General features: G+C 41.5%; 1 long non-coding RNA gene across 1 annotated transcript in view; it reads right to left on the bottom strand.

Moving 5' to 3' along the window:
• LOC117035033 (uncharacterized) overlaps positions 1-11,310 on the bottom strand; it is a 64,036-nt gene extending 52,726 nt beyond the window's left edge. The window contains exon 1 of the long non-coding RNA XR_004425157.1: positions 11,247-11,310. This is a non-coding gene — a long non-coding RNA (uncharacterized LOC117035033). The remainder of the gene's footprint in view (positions 1-11,246) is intronic.
• Positions 11,311-14,322: the final 3,012 nt, after the last annotated feature.

The raw sequence follows: 14,322 nt of genomic DNA, 5'->3' as shown, positions 1-14,322 counted from the left end.
ATTTGAGGGAAACTCAGGAAGAGACAAGCTCCCAATACTGTCTTCATGGGTGCAGCTTTTTCCCACTTTTTTTTTGCCAGAGATCCAAGTTCCATGGAAATCAGTTTACATCAAGTGATAAACAACAAACAGGGCTTGAGACAGTAGCACCACAGGATTGGGAGTGTTACAAGGAGAAAGATGGAAGGGAGGGAGACAGTGGGGGGGGAGGGAAGAAAGAAGGAGGGGAGAAAAGAAAAAGAAAAAGAGGGAGGGAGGGAGGAAGAAAGAATGAAGACAAACCCTTCACATTGAAATTTTCAAAATTTGAACCCCCCAAAGAAGATGAGGAAACCATAAATAAAGAAAAAAATTGTCAAAGAGCTAAATCTACAAATCCTGCTCATGCAGATTAAAATGAGGGACATGAATCTTTTGTTATCCTTACGTCACCTGCACAGTAGATGGCACCCAAGTCAAATGCTTAGTAGACATGATACTCGCAACTTGAAAATTCCTCCAACAGATTTTCCTATTTTACTTATCTTTTCAGCTGTTGTTTTCTACTCTATTTGCTTCTATCTTGGCATCATTTTTAAAGCAGCATGTATTTCCTTTAACTCCTTCCCTTCCTGTCAACCTGTTGAGTAGAGATCTTTGCAAAACAGGACTACCATTTATTACATACTAGAAAGATTCTTTCTGGAACTTCCTTCTGAACAAGAATATTTTCTTTCAGAAGCCCTGGCAGCCCTGGCACACTATTCTAAATTTTATATTTCAGTGACTTCTAATTGGTAAGATATTCAACAAGAAGTTCTTGCCTCTGGACCTTTCCCTCTTTGCTCTCAACATGTTAACAAGGATTTGCTGCTGGTTAGAAATTTAGGCTAAACCAGATAAGCCTTTTCCAAAGTTGCCCCAATATTCATTGCAAAAGGAGCAAAGTAAGTATCTTACAGTAAAATCTTTCCCACAAAATGATTTATTTTTGCCAACAATCCTTTCAGTAGTTGAATTCTTTTATTCAACCAGCTACCTAATATTTCCCACCAACTTGTTCAAGATCTCTGTGCTATTATGCCACACTATTACCTTCATATTTGGGTGTTCCTAACGTAGTCACAATACCATCCAGTACACCAACTAATGCTAAATGTCACTATAATGCTCATCCTACATCTCAATTTCTATTCATATTAGCAGCCAATTTTTATTTGTTTTCATATAGCAAGGTCTCCAATATACCTAAACCAGCATTCCTGAGGCATATTCTGACAGAGCTCTGTTTGTTCTCTCTTGTTCTTTAAATAATTTGAGATGTCATTGCATTTCTTAGCCTCTCCCTCATTAAGAGTATATAAATGAGACCCTATAATTCTGCATTTATCTCTGGCTTATAATCACCAGTAAGCTTCTAAAAAATGATATTACTTACTTTGATTCCATTCTCTAAGATAGATGTAATTCTTAATTCTGTAACCAGACCTACCACAGTTTCACAAATATATTCCTTTCCAGATATCTATTTTAGTCAAGGTCTCTCCAGGAAAAAAGAAATCACTTCACCAGAGGAAATGCAATACAAGGAATTGGCTACACATGCAATGGAGAAGCTAAGGGTTAAGCAGGGCATGCTGTGATAACCCAGATAAGCAACAGATGGTGCTATGAGAGCCCAGGGAAGGAGTCATTTATGACAACTGCAATCAACAGGCCTGACTGGTGGCGGCTGTCTGGGGCTAGGGAGATGGAGATTCAGCTGCTGCCAGATGTTCTGGCCAAGGCAGGGGGAGGGGGAAAAGAGATACTCTCCTTCCAATCTCCTGCCCATGTCCCCGCTAAGCTTACTCAAGCCCAAAGCCAGCTGACATTAGATTCTAGGAAACACAGCCTGCAGGAGTCATTCCCCCTAAGTATAGAGCAGAGAAGGGGAGACAGTATGGCTGAGCCCCCAGTCCTCCCAACCCACCCTACCCCATCCCAGTTCATGGATCAAGTGTCCCAGGATATGCATAACATTTCAAAGTACTCAGGGGACTATTAGGATTTGCATCTGAGTGGACTCACTCCTGTGGAATAAAACTCCTGCCATCAAGGGGTTCCATGTTATACAGTCTATGTCACAAGGAAAGGGGTGTCTTTGTTCTTAATGTCACCTGAAATGAACGAGCTGTCCTAAACACCAAGCTAAAGCTTAACTCTAATACAGTCATGCACCATATAACAACGCTTTGGTCAACGATGGACAACATGGTTAAAGCAAACTGCGATGTTGAAAGAAAATCCTGGACCCAAGTGCAATGTTGAATTTTCTGCTAGCTCTGGGTTGTTTAAAAGATTCAAGGATCATTATTCAATAGATAACGTGAAAGTGAGTGGTGAGTCGGCCAGTGCGGATGTGAAGGCCGCTGAAAAAATTTTTGGAAAACTCTAGATAAGCTGATTGTGGAGGAAAATTACTTGCCAGAGCAAATATTCAATATTGACGAAACCTCCCTATTCTGGAAATGAATGCCTATAAGGACCTTCCTCCATAAGGAGGCCAAGTCAATGCCAGGTTTCAAGGCTGCAGGCTACAAACCGAAAACCCCCTGATCTGTCACTGTGAGAACCCCAGGGACTTCAAAAATATCAGTGAGCACACACGGCAAGTGTCCTACAAGAGCAATAAGACGTCATGGAAGACCCAGTTTCTCTTCCAAGATGCCCTCCTGAATAACATACCTTTCAAGATTTTGCTTATTGTTGATGCTGCTCCCAGACATCCTCCTGTGATTGGTGATCTTCATCCCAATATCAAAGTGGTGTTTCTCCCTCCAAACACCATCTCTTTGATCCAACCAATGGATCAAGGAGTTATAGCAGCCTTTAAGGTCTACTACCTGAGGAAGACTTTTACTGAGGCTATGCTGCAACTGAGGAAGACCCTGAGAAGACACCGATGCAATTATGGAAGGATCACAGCACCTATGACTGCATCAAGAGCCTTGCTGCAGCTGGGGGTGATGTCACCAAGGAGTGTCTGAGTGGCATCTGGAAGTAGACAACTGGTTCATCCATGACATCAAAGGGTTTGCCACGGATGAGGAGTTTGCAAAAATCCACAAGGCTGTGGCTGAGACGGCAAACCGCTTTAACCCGGTGTGGATGAGGACGACATGGAGACACTCCAGAGGGTCCTGAGGGACTGACTACTGAGGAGATGTCGGAACTGGGACAGGAACACACAGCTGAAGAAGAGGCGAGAGAAGAGGAAACTGCAGAAGAAAAAGGAGAACTCCCAAGAAAATTCAGTGAAGGGTTTATCAGAAGCTCCCTAAAAAGTCTGAAAACACGGACCCCAACAACGAAAGGTTTTCATTAATAGAGAGGAGAGTTCACGGTGCTTTATATGTAGCATTATCTGCTTTCAAGCAAATGTATGATTAAAAACCAAAACAAGCAAACCACCCCGGGCATATTTCTCAAAAGAGTGACACCTCCTCAAGAAGAGCCTCAGGCAGGTCCTTCAAGAGGTCTTCCAGAAGAAGGCATTGGGGTCACAGGAGGTGACAGCTGCATGCTGTTCATGCCCCAGAGACCTTCCCGTGGGACAAGATGTGGCCTGACCCTGTGTAGGTCTGGGTTAAAGTGTGTGTTTATGTTTAGTTTTTAGCAAAAAAAAGTTTAAAAAGAAAAAATTTTAAAAATTAAAAAAAAATCTTATAGAATAAGGATATATGTAAAGTGTTTTTGTACAGCTGTACAATGTGTTTGTTTTAAGGTAACTGTTATTTACAAGAGTCAAAAGTTTTAAAAAATTAAAACGTTTGAACATCTATAACCCATCAAAGGACTCTCTGCTCATCACACAGAACAGCTAAGAGACTCATACGAGGATTACTTAAAGGTGGGCAAACTAGGTAAGCAGGGAAGAGAGAAGGGAGCGGAGTGGAGACGCGGCCTGCATCCGCAGCTATGGAGATGCAGGGGATCCCAGGATGGAAGAGAGACTACAAAAGTCAGGAGGTAGGCTCCTTCCCTGAGTCCCACAGCTGATCCCTCCTGCCGAGAGAGCAGCATATTCAGCATTTGAGGCAGTAACCTCAGCTGAGACCTCCAGCTGGGCCCTAGGTCAGACAAAGGACATAAACTCCATACCTGGGCCACTCCTCCCACTCTCCCAATCAGACCCCTGCCCTTCCAGAGACTCAAGCTGGCCCCTGAACTGAGGAGTAGTGTCAGATTACAGAGGAGCCATAGCTCTCAGGATCTGGGAAGACTTGGCTGGCAGCTCTGACCCAGGGAAAAGGCTGGGAAGAGTGTGACATGGCTGGGCTGGGAGACAGAAGACTCCTCCCTCCTTATCCCCCATCCTTTCTGGCCTGTCTAGGACAGGGCAATTACAACTGCTGAGACACTCCCAGGGATCAGCAGTAGGCAGCATACACAGCTCTGGGCTTTCAGCAGCTCAAAAATCTCCCACCCTCCACATACACACACACACACACACACATACACACAGAAGAAGTGCCCTAAGACTCAGGAGACCTGGGCTCAGGGCTGGTTGTGTTACTCTCAGTGCACATATGTGGAGGCAAGAGCAGAAACTGCACTGGCTTTGTAAAAACTACCATCCAGACCCCATAGCGCCACTCATCTAAAACTGCAGTCCTAAGGTCATGCTGGGCACCAGGTGACCAGCTCTGCCTGCATAATACAGAGGACTCTTTGGTACAGCAGAGGACAACCTGGAGATTACTTGGTGGACTTCAGCCAGGACTGGTGCCCCATTTTTTGTTTTGTTTTTGTATCTTTGATATTTTTGCCTGTGTTGAGTGTGGGTTGTTTTTACATCTGAATGTATTTGGTTTTTTCTTTGTTGTTGTTGTTGTGCTTGGTGATTTGCTTTGTTCTGAAATTGCCCTACACCAGGGCCCAGCTCAAGAGGCAAAAGATTCAACACAACCAGAGGCCAACTCCTGACCAAACCAGAGTATTACCAGGTTTGACCTACAAGAGACACATCCAGAGGGAATTCTCTACAGGCACAAGAGCCCATAGAGGCCAAGTCTCATTTAATCGGTCAACCCTCAAGCAGAAGAAAATCCACTGTGGGCAGAGCCAAGTCTCACAACTAGTCAGCCTAGGAGTCAATCCCACCAACTCACAAGCCAAAAGTAATTAAAGATCAACTTTAACAGGACAAAATACACAACACAAGAGTCACCTTTGGAGCACACACAGAGGAGAAGAAGGAAGTGGTGCAAGTCAGGTATAAAGGACACATACTACATAATATAACCCAGCAAAAACTAAGAACTCTAGGGGATCTACCTAATACATCGAAGCAAACACAGAGAGTCAACCAGAATGGGGAAACAAAGAAACATGTCCCAAATAAAAGAACGGAAGAAACCTCCAGAATTGGAACCAAATGAAATAGAGGTAACCAACCTATCAGAGATAGAATTCAGAACACTGATGATAAGAATGTTTAAGGAGCTTAGTGATGACATAAAGAAAGATAGAGAAATCATAATGAACAACCAGTTAAAACTAAAGAATACAATAACTGAAATAAAGAACACACTTGAAGGAATTACCAGCAGGTTAAATGAGGCAGAGGATTGAATCAGTGACTCAGAATACAAGTTAGCAGAGATCACCCAAATGGAACAACAGAAAGAAAAAAGAATAAAAGCGATGAAAATGGTTTAAGAGACCTCTGGGATAACATCAAGCTCAACAACACACACATCATAGGAATACCAGAAGGTGAGGAGAGGGAGCAAGGGATCTGAACATATTTGAAGTAATAATGTCTGAAAACTTCCCTAACCTGGTGAAGGAAACCGACATACAAGCCCAGGAAGTGCAGAGAGTTCCAACCAGGATAAACCCAAACAAGTCCACACCAAGACACATTATAGTTAAAATGGCAAAGGTTAAAGACAAAGACAGAATCCTAAAAGCAGCAAGAGAAAGATGTACAGGGGAACTCCTATAAGACTATCAAATGCCTTTTCTACAGAAACATTGTAGACCAGGAGGGAGTGGCAGGAGGTACTCAAAGTGATGAAAAACAAAGGCCTACAACCTACATTGCTTTATCCAGCAAGGCTATCATTTAAAATTGAAGGAGAGATAAAGAGCTTCCCAGAAAACAAGAAAGCTAAAGAATTTATTAACACCAAGCCAGCATTGCAGGAAATATTAAAAGGGCTTCTATAAACAGAAGAAAGATGAAAACAATCTAACTCAAATTTAAAAAATGGCAATAATTTTGTATCTATCAATAATCACTTAAAATGTAAATAGATTAAATGCTCCAATCAAAAGACATAGGGTGGCTGAGTGGATAAGAAAGCAAGACCCTTGTGTATGCTTCATAGAAGAGACTAATCTCAGATCAAAAGACACACACAGGCTGAAATTGAAGGGTTGGAGTAAGATATTTCATGCAAATGGAAATGAGAAAAAAGCTGGAGTTACAATACTTATATCTGACAAAATAGACTTTAAAATGAAGAATAAATTAAAATACAAAGATGGGCACTACATAATAAAAAAGGGATCGATCCGACATAACCCTAATAAACATCTATGCACCCAAAATAGGAGCACCTAAATATATAACACAGATATTGACTGACATAAAGACAGAGATCAACAGTAACACTATCATAGTAGGGGACTTCAACACACCTCTGACAACAAGGGACAGGTGTTCCAGACAGAAAATCAATATGGAAACAATGGCCTTAAATGACACATTGGACCAGTTGGATTTAATTGATATTTTCAGCACATTTCGCCCCCAAGCTGCACAATACACGTTCTTCTCAAATGCACATAGAACATTTTCCAAGACAGACAACTTGTTAGGCCACAGAACAGGTATGATACATTTAAGAGAATTGAAGTCATACCAGTTGTTTTCTCTGACCACAATGTTATGAAATTAGAAATCAACTACAGGAAAAAAACTGGAAGACACACCAATTCATGGAGACTGAATAATATATTACTAAATAATGAATAGGTCAACCATGAAATCAAGGAAGAAATCAAAAGATATCTCGAGACAAATGAAAATGAAACCACGATGACCCAAAACCTATGGGATGCCACGAAAGCAGTCCTAAGAGGGAAATTCATAGCATTGCAGGCCTACCTAAAGAAACAAGAAACATCACTAATCAACAGTTTATATTCACACTTAAGGGATCTGGAAAAAGAACAGCAAAATAAACTCAAAGGTAGTACAAGGAAGGAGATAATAAAGATCAGAGTGGAAATAAATGAAATAGAAACCAGAAAAACAATGAAAAAGATCAATGTATCCAAGAGTTGGTTTTTACAGAAGATAAACAAAATCAACACACCTTTAGCCAGACTCATCAAAAAAAAAAAAAAAAAAAAGAGAGGACCCAAATTAATAAAATCAGAAATGAAAGAGAAGTGACAACAGACACCACAGAAATACAAAAACATTTAAGAAATTACTATGAGCAACTGCATGCTAACAAATTAGACAATCTGGAAGAAATGGACAATTTTCTAGAAGCATACAACCTTCCAAGGCTAACTAATGAAGAAACGGAAAACCTGAATAGACTGATTACCACCAGGGAAATTGAATCAGTAATCATCAATCTCCCAACAAACAAAAGCCCTGGACAGATGGCTTTACAGGTCAATTTTACAAGACACTCAAAAAAGAAATATCACCTATTCTCCTCAAGCTATTCCAAAAAATCCAGAAGGAGAGAAGGCTGCCAAACAATTTTTACCAGGCCACTATCACCCCGATCCCAAAATCAGACAAAAACATTACAAAAAAGAAAACTACAGGCCGATATCCCTAATGAACATAGATGCAAAAATCCTCAACAAAATATTAGCAAACAGAATTCAGCAATACATTAAAAAGATCATACACCATGATCAAGTGGGATTCATTCCTGGTATGCAAGGGTGGTTCAACATCCACAAATCCATTAATGTGATACACCACGCTAACAAAATAAAAAATAAAAATCACACGATCATATCAATAGATGCAGAAAAGCAATTGACAAAATCCAGCAGCCATTTATGATAAATACTCATAAGAAAGTGGGAATAGAGGGACCATATCGCGACATAATAAAAGCCATATATGATAAACCCACAGCTAACATCATATTCAATGGGGAAAAGCTAAAACCATTCCCCTTAAAATCAGGAACAAGGCAAGGTTACCCACTTTCTCCACTTCTATTCAACATAGTGCTAGAAGTTCTAGCCACAGCATTCAGACAAGAAAAAGAAATAAAAGGCATCCAAATTGATAAGGAGGAAGTAAAATTGTCATTATATGCAGATGGCATGATACTATATAGAGAGAACCCTAAAGACTCCACCAAGAAGCTATTAGAGCTGATAGATGAATTTAGTAAAGTAGCAGGATACAAAATTAATATTCGGAAATCAGTTGCATTTGTATATACCAATAATAAAATATCAGAAGGAGAAATTAAGAAAACAATTCCATTTACAATTGCTTCAAAGACTATAAATACCTGGGAACAAATTTAACCAAAGAAGTAAAAGATCTGTACTCAGAAAATTATAAGACACTGAAGAGAGAAATTAAAGACGATACAAATAGATGGAAACACATACCATGCTCATGGATAGGAAGAATTAATATAGTTAAAATGTCCATACTGCAAAGGCAATATACAGATTCAACACAATGCCTATCAAAGTACCAAGGACGTTTTTCACAGAAATAGAACATATAATCCTAAAATTTATATGGAACTATAAAAGACCCCGGATAGCCTCGGCAATCTTGAGAAATCAGAACATAGTGTGAGGTATAATGATACCTGACATCAAATTATACTACAAGGCTACAGTAATCAAAATAGCATGGTGCTGGCATAAAAACAGACACATAGACCAATGGAACAGAATAGAGAGCCCAGAAATAAATCCATGCTTATATGGTCATTTAGTCTACGACAATGGAGGCAAGAATTTATGGTGGGGTAAAGACAGTCTATTAAATAAATGATGCTGGGAAACCTGGCAGACACATGCAAAAAAATGAAGCTGGACCACCATATACAAGAATAAATTCAAAATGGATTAAAGACAAATGTAAGATCTGAAACCATAAAATTCCTAGAAGAAAATATCGAAAGAAAGTTTACAGACATTACCCGGAGTAAGATTTTTCCTGATATATCCTCCCGGGCAAGGGAAGTAAGAGAAAAAATAAACATGTGGGATTACATCAAACTAAAAAGTGTTTCACATCAAAGGAAACCATCAATAAAACAAAAAGGGATCCTACTGAATGGAAGAACATATTTGCCAATGATATATCTGATAAGGGGTTAATATCCAAAATTTATTAAAAAACTCATTCAACTCAACTCCAGAAAAAACAAAAAACCCAATTAAAACATGGGCAGAGGACACGAAGAGACATTTTTCTAAAAAGGGCATACAGATGGCAAACAGACATGAAAAAATGCTCAACCTCACTAATCATTAGAGAAATGCAAATAAAAACCACAATGAGATATCACCTCACCCCAGTCCAAATGGCCATCATAAATAAATCAACAAACAAGTGCTGGCGAGGATGTGGAGAAAAGGGAACCCTTGTGTGCTGTCGGTGGGACTGCCGATTGGTGCAGCCATATGGAAATTAGTATGGAGGTATCTCAAAAATCTGAAAATGGACCCAGCAATTCCACTCCTAGGTATCTATCCAAAGAAATCCAAAACTCTAATTCAAAAAAATGTATGCACCCCTGTGTTTATTGCAGCACTATGCACAATAGCCAAGACATGGAAACAACCAAAATGCCCACAGTTTCTTAGACGACTGGATTAAGAAACTGTGGTACATTGATACAATGGAGTATTATGCAGCCATAAAGAAGAAGGAAATCTTATCATTTGCAACAACATGGATGGACCTAGAGAACATTATGTTAAGTGAAATAAGTCAGACAGAGAAAGACAAATACCATATGATCTCACTTATATGTGGAATCTAAAGAAAAGACTAAATGAATGAACTAATCAGAAACAGTCTCAGAGACATAGAGGAAAAACTGAGGGTTGCTATATGGGAGGGGAGGTGGGGATCAGGGGGAAGGTGAGGAGATTAGAAAGCATAGTTGGTAACCACAAGATGGCCACGGGGATACGAAAGTCAATTTGGGGAATGTAATCAATAATGTTGTAAAGATTTTGTAGGGTGTCAGATGGGCACTTGTCCCATTAGGGAGACCACCTCAGGGATGATGTAGATGCCTGATCACTGCACTGTACACCTGAAGCTGAAGCTGAATGATAATGAATGTCAACTACAATTTTATATATATATATATATATATATATATACATATATATACACACACACACATATATATATGTATATGTATATATATAGTAACTATATATATATATAGACATATATATATATATATATATATATATTTACAAGAAGTGGAGTACAGCATTAGGAATAGAGACAGTGGAAATGTAATGGCTGTGTGCGATGTCAGAAGGGTAGTGGATGGGGGAGGGGGGTTGTCACTGTGTGAGGGATATAAATGATAAATGTCTAGCTATTACATTGTTTTGTGCACCTGAAACTAATTTTAAAATATGTTAAAAATAAATAAATAAATAATAAAAAATAAATTTTAAAAAGCCATCTTGTCTTGCTTTGTACCGTGCACTGCCGGCTTATTGCCTTAAGCCTGGAGAAACCCCCTGGAATGTAGAAACCATCTTATCCTAAAAACCATCTTGTCTTGCTTTGTACTTTATACCTGCTGGCTTGTGTTTGTCTCCTAGGGGCTTATGATCAGAGGGACTGGGCATCCACACTGTATCGTGGGAGCCAGGTTGTGGAACCGGGGGGCATGGTCATGCCCTGAAACCCTTTGTTGTGAGAGATAATTCAACACTAAAGTCCCTGAAGCATCGAAGACGGAACAGCCTCATTTACCCCCTCCTATAAAACTCCATACGCCTTTTTTCTCAGAGGTTACGGTCTTTTCTAGTCCGATCTCCCGCAGCTCAAACACGCCGAATACATTCTAATAGACAAATTTTGGTTTCCCACGACTCATTCCTCTGGCTGTGCCTCACAGAGGTTACAAGGGGGAAGACAAGAATTGAATAGGGAAGAGAATTAAGTTTGAGGTTCAGAGATACAGTATGGGTGTGATAACAATTAAGCTGGACTGGGGCTGGAGCCCCCTTACCAAGATTCTGGGTACCACGGTTCCTGATTACCCTCCAGAGCAGTTGATGGCAGAGCAGCAAAAGAGCTGGTGTGAGACCTTATACTGTGACTTATACAGACTCACTGTTCAACAGAAGCTCAGTGCTGCCAGAAAGGGAGGGGCCTTAAGAGTTATATTTATGTTTAAAGGACAAAACACGTCAGCTAACTTAGTAAAATGTTCCTGAACCAGTTCCAACTGGTTTCTATCTTCCCAGACATCTCAAATGCTCAGCATAAATCCTACTACGACACGTAACCTTTCGAAGTTGTAACATGTTTTTCTAGGAACACTGCGGAGGGGGAACCCAGATGGAAACGATTTCTTGGGGCATTGCTCATCAAACAAACACCAGCTCTTTCTAGACTCCCATCGTTCTCTCCTGGAAATTTCCAGGGCTCTTTTTATGCCCCCATGCAATCCACCTCACTGTCGTTGTGATGAGATAATGAGTGGGGTATTATTAGATGTGTCCCTCTGTTCTCTGCTGGCTTCCTCCCATGTTACAGTGAAAATACTGGGAAGGTGAAAGAGATAAAGTAGAGGCTTTAGGGCCTACTAAAAGTATATTGTTACTGGGAGAGACTCCTTCCTCTTCTCTCGTTATATGTGAGAGCCACTTACGGCCAGGGATACATCTGAGAAAAGCATCATTAGATGATTTCATCATTGTTCAAACGTCATAGAGCGACTTACACAAACCTAGACAGTCTAGGCTACACACCTAGGCTGTTGCTCTGTGTGTGTGTAGGGGAGGAATAATTTGCCCTCTACCCTTCTGGGTTCTTGCCTGAGACATCTTCACAATAAAAGACAAACAGAAGAAAAAAGTCTAATGACATGTATACCTCCTGTGTACATGGGACAGACCCAGGAACACTGAGTAATTCCTGAAAATGGCCGAAGCCCCCACCTTAAATCCCATCTTCAGCTGAAGACAAAGATGTTTGTGGAGGAGGGAGCCCTATGGGAGATCAGCAGGAAAAGCACTGTAACCAAGGGTAAGGTTGTATCCAGACTTAAGTTCCTGTCTTCTGCTTTGATAAGAATTTCTAGAGATAAGATCATCCCCCTCTTGCTGGTACAGTGAAGGAGACACCTTTACAGATGCAGATTTTCCTTACAAATGTAAACATCCTTTACAAAGGCTAACTTCTACTTGGTTTTCAGAGCTTCTCCCATCTCTTGAAATTAACCATCCTAAAATAATCCTTATGCCAAATAGACATGTTTTGGGGTGACAAATTCTGCTCCCTGAAGGCTGCTAGGTTACAAACCTGTATAGTACTTTACTGAATACTGTAGGCATTGGTAACACAACGACAGGTATTTGTGTAATGCATTGTGCTACTGAACCAGAGGGTTTTTGCTGACTGCACCGCTCAGCCAGTAGAACACAGCAGTTGTGCTATAGAATAATCGTTTATTGTCAAGAGCACGGGTGATCTGAAAAGGCAGCAGGTTAACACCTTCAAAAACTGCCCTAACATTTGCAGACCAGCTCAAAGTATTTAAGGGAAAATCTGGGTGTTCCTCCAGAGGCTGCTTGATGGCTCCAGGGATCTGTATGGAGTCTTCCCTCTGACAACGTGGCTTTCGGTGGTGTCAGCAACCCAGAAACAAAGATTGGATGAGCTGGGACATTATGATCAAATAAGCGTAAGGGTATTAATAATAAGTTTCAGGGTACTTTTCTAAAACAGGGAACTGGGTGGGACAGGGGACATTCCAAGCTCAAGCTGCGGGGGGGCGATGTATTAAGCTCTAGGTCAAGGAAAGGTGAGGCCGGGGACATTGCGAGGTCTCTACTATGGGGGTGCCAACCGGGCCCTGCTGCACTCCAACATTACAATGGCTGCGACACCGCTAGATGACAGGAAGTTTTCAGCTCCTTTATAATCTTAGGGGACCACTGTCATATATGTGGACCAAGCGTCATTATGCAGCATGTTACTTCAAGTGGTCTTGAAGCAGGGCCCAGCTGCGCCCCCTGTGCTCAGAATGCCTCTGGAATGCCTTGTCCCCATCCAGGTGGGCTTCACACCTCCTGTGGCTGCGCTCAGAATGCCTCTGTCCCAGTTCTGGTTCCTTATCTCAGAAGACCACCTTGTAGATTCTTGCTAATTACAATCTCTATCGCTTAGCATTTTCCCAGGGTACTCCCTCACCATTCCCAGACTGCTGGCACTCCACAAGAGATACGATGATGATGATGATGATAATGGTGGGAGGGAGGGGGTCGGGGAGCATGAAAGGAGAACGGACCTCCCGGACATCCTGCAGCTTCTGGGAGAGTGCCCTGTGCCCCGAGTTTCCCTTAAATACCCCCAGTCAGTCTGAGAATGTTAAGGCAGGTTTTAGAGGTGTTAATCCACTGCCTTCTCAGACCACTGGTGCTCTGATAATAAATGCTTATTCTACGACCCAGCTCCTGTGTCAATCAATCGGTTGAGCAGCTCAGGCAACTCGAGCCCCAGACTCATTTGGTCTTCTGGCAACCACGAAGGGATAACCTCGGGGTTTTTCTGGTAAGTCTTTTGGCTTGAGGAGGGTCTAGGGGGCTGCCTAGGACTGGCGGGTTCCTTGGCGGAGGACCAACCCCTGGAAGCGTCTGTGGAGCGATTTTGCTCACCAGAGGGGGGCTTGTGCCAGGACCCACCTGTCATGGATGCTTTCCTGTTCAGTTGGGGTAGAATAAGCATTTGCTCTGTTTTCCTGCCTCTAGGTACTGATTCCAGAAGCAGGGTGGCCCCAGCATGCGCAGCTGGAGGATTTTGCACTCACCATCTGCTCCTCCCTGAGGGCCATGTGGGGATCGTATGGACCCACTGGTGCCAAATAGTGACACTGCAATATCTGACAGGGCATAATACTGAGACAGGTTAGTTAGCATGTTGTTAGGTAGACAGCAAGGTCCCTGGTGGAATAAACAAAGGCAGCCATATTCTGAAACTCCAGGTTGTGAAATAACTCATTCACTCCAGGACAAAAATGTAAGGGCACCCTGACGTTAATAAGTTATCTCGTAAATCCCTTTAGGCAGGACAGACAGAGC

The sequence above is a fragment of the Rhinolophus ferrumequinum genome, chromosome 15 (assembly GCF_004115265.2).
Source record: "Rhinolophus ferrumequinum isolate MPI-CBG mRhiFer1 chromosome 15, mRhiFer1_v1.p, whole genome shotgun sequence".
NCBI classification, from domain to species: Eukaryota; Metazoa; Chordata; class Mammalia; order Chiroptera; family Rhinolophidae; genus Rhinolophus; species Rhinolophus ferrumequinum.
Note: the sequence above shows the minus strand (reverse complement) of the source record. Positions and strands in the feature narration are given on the sequence as shown.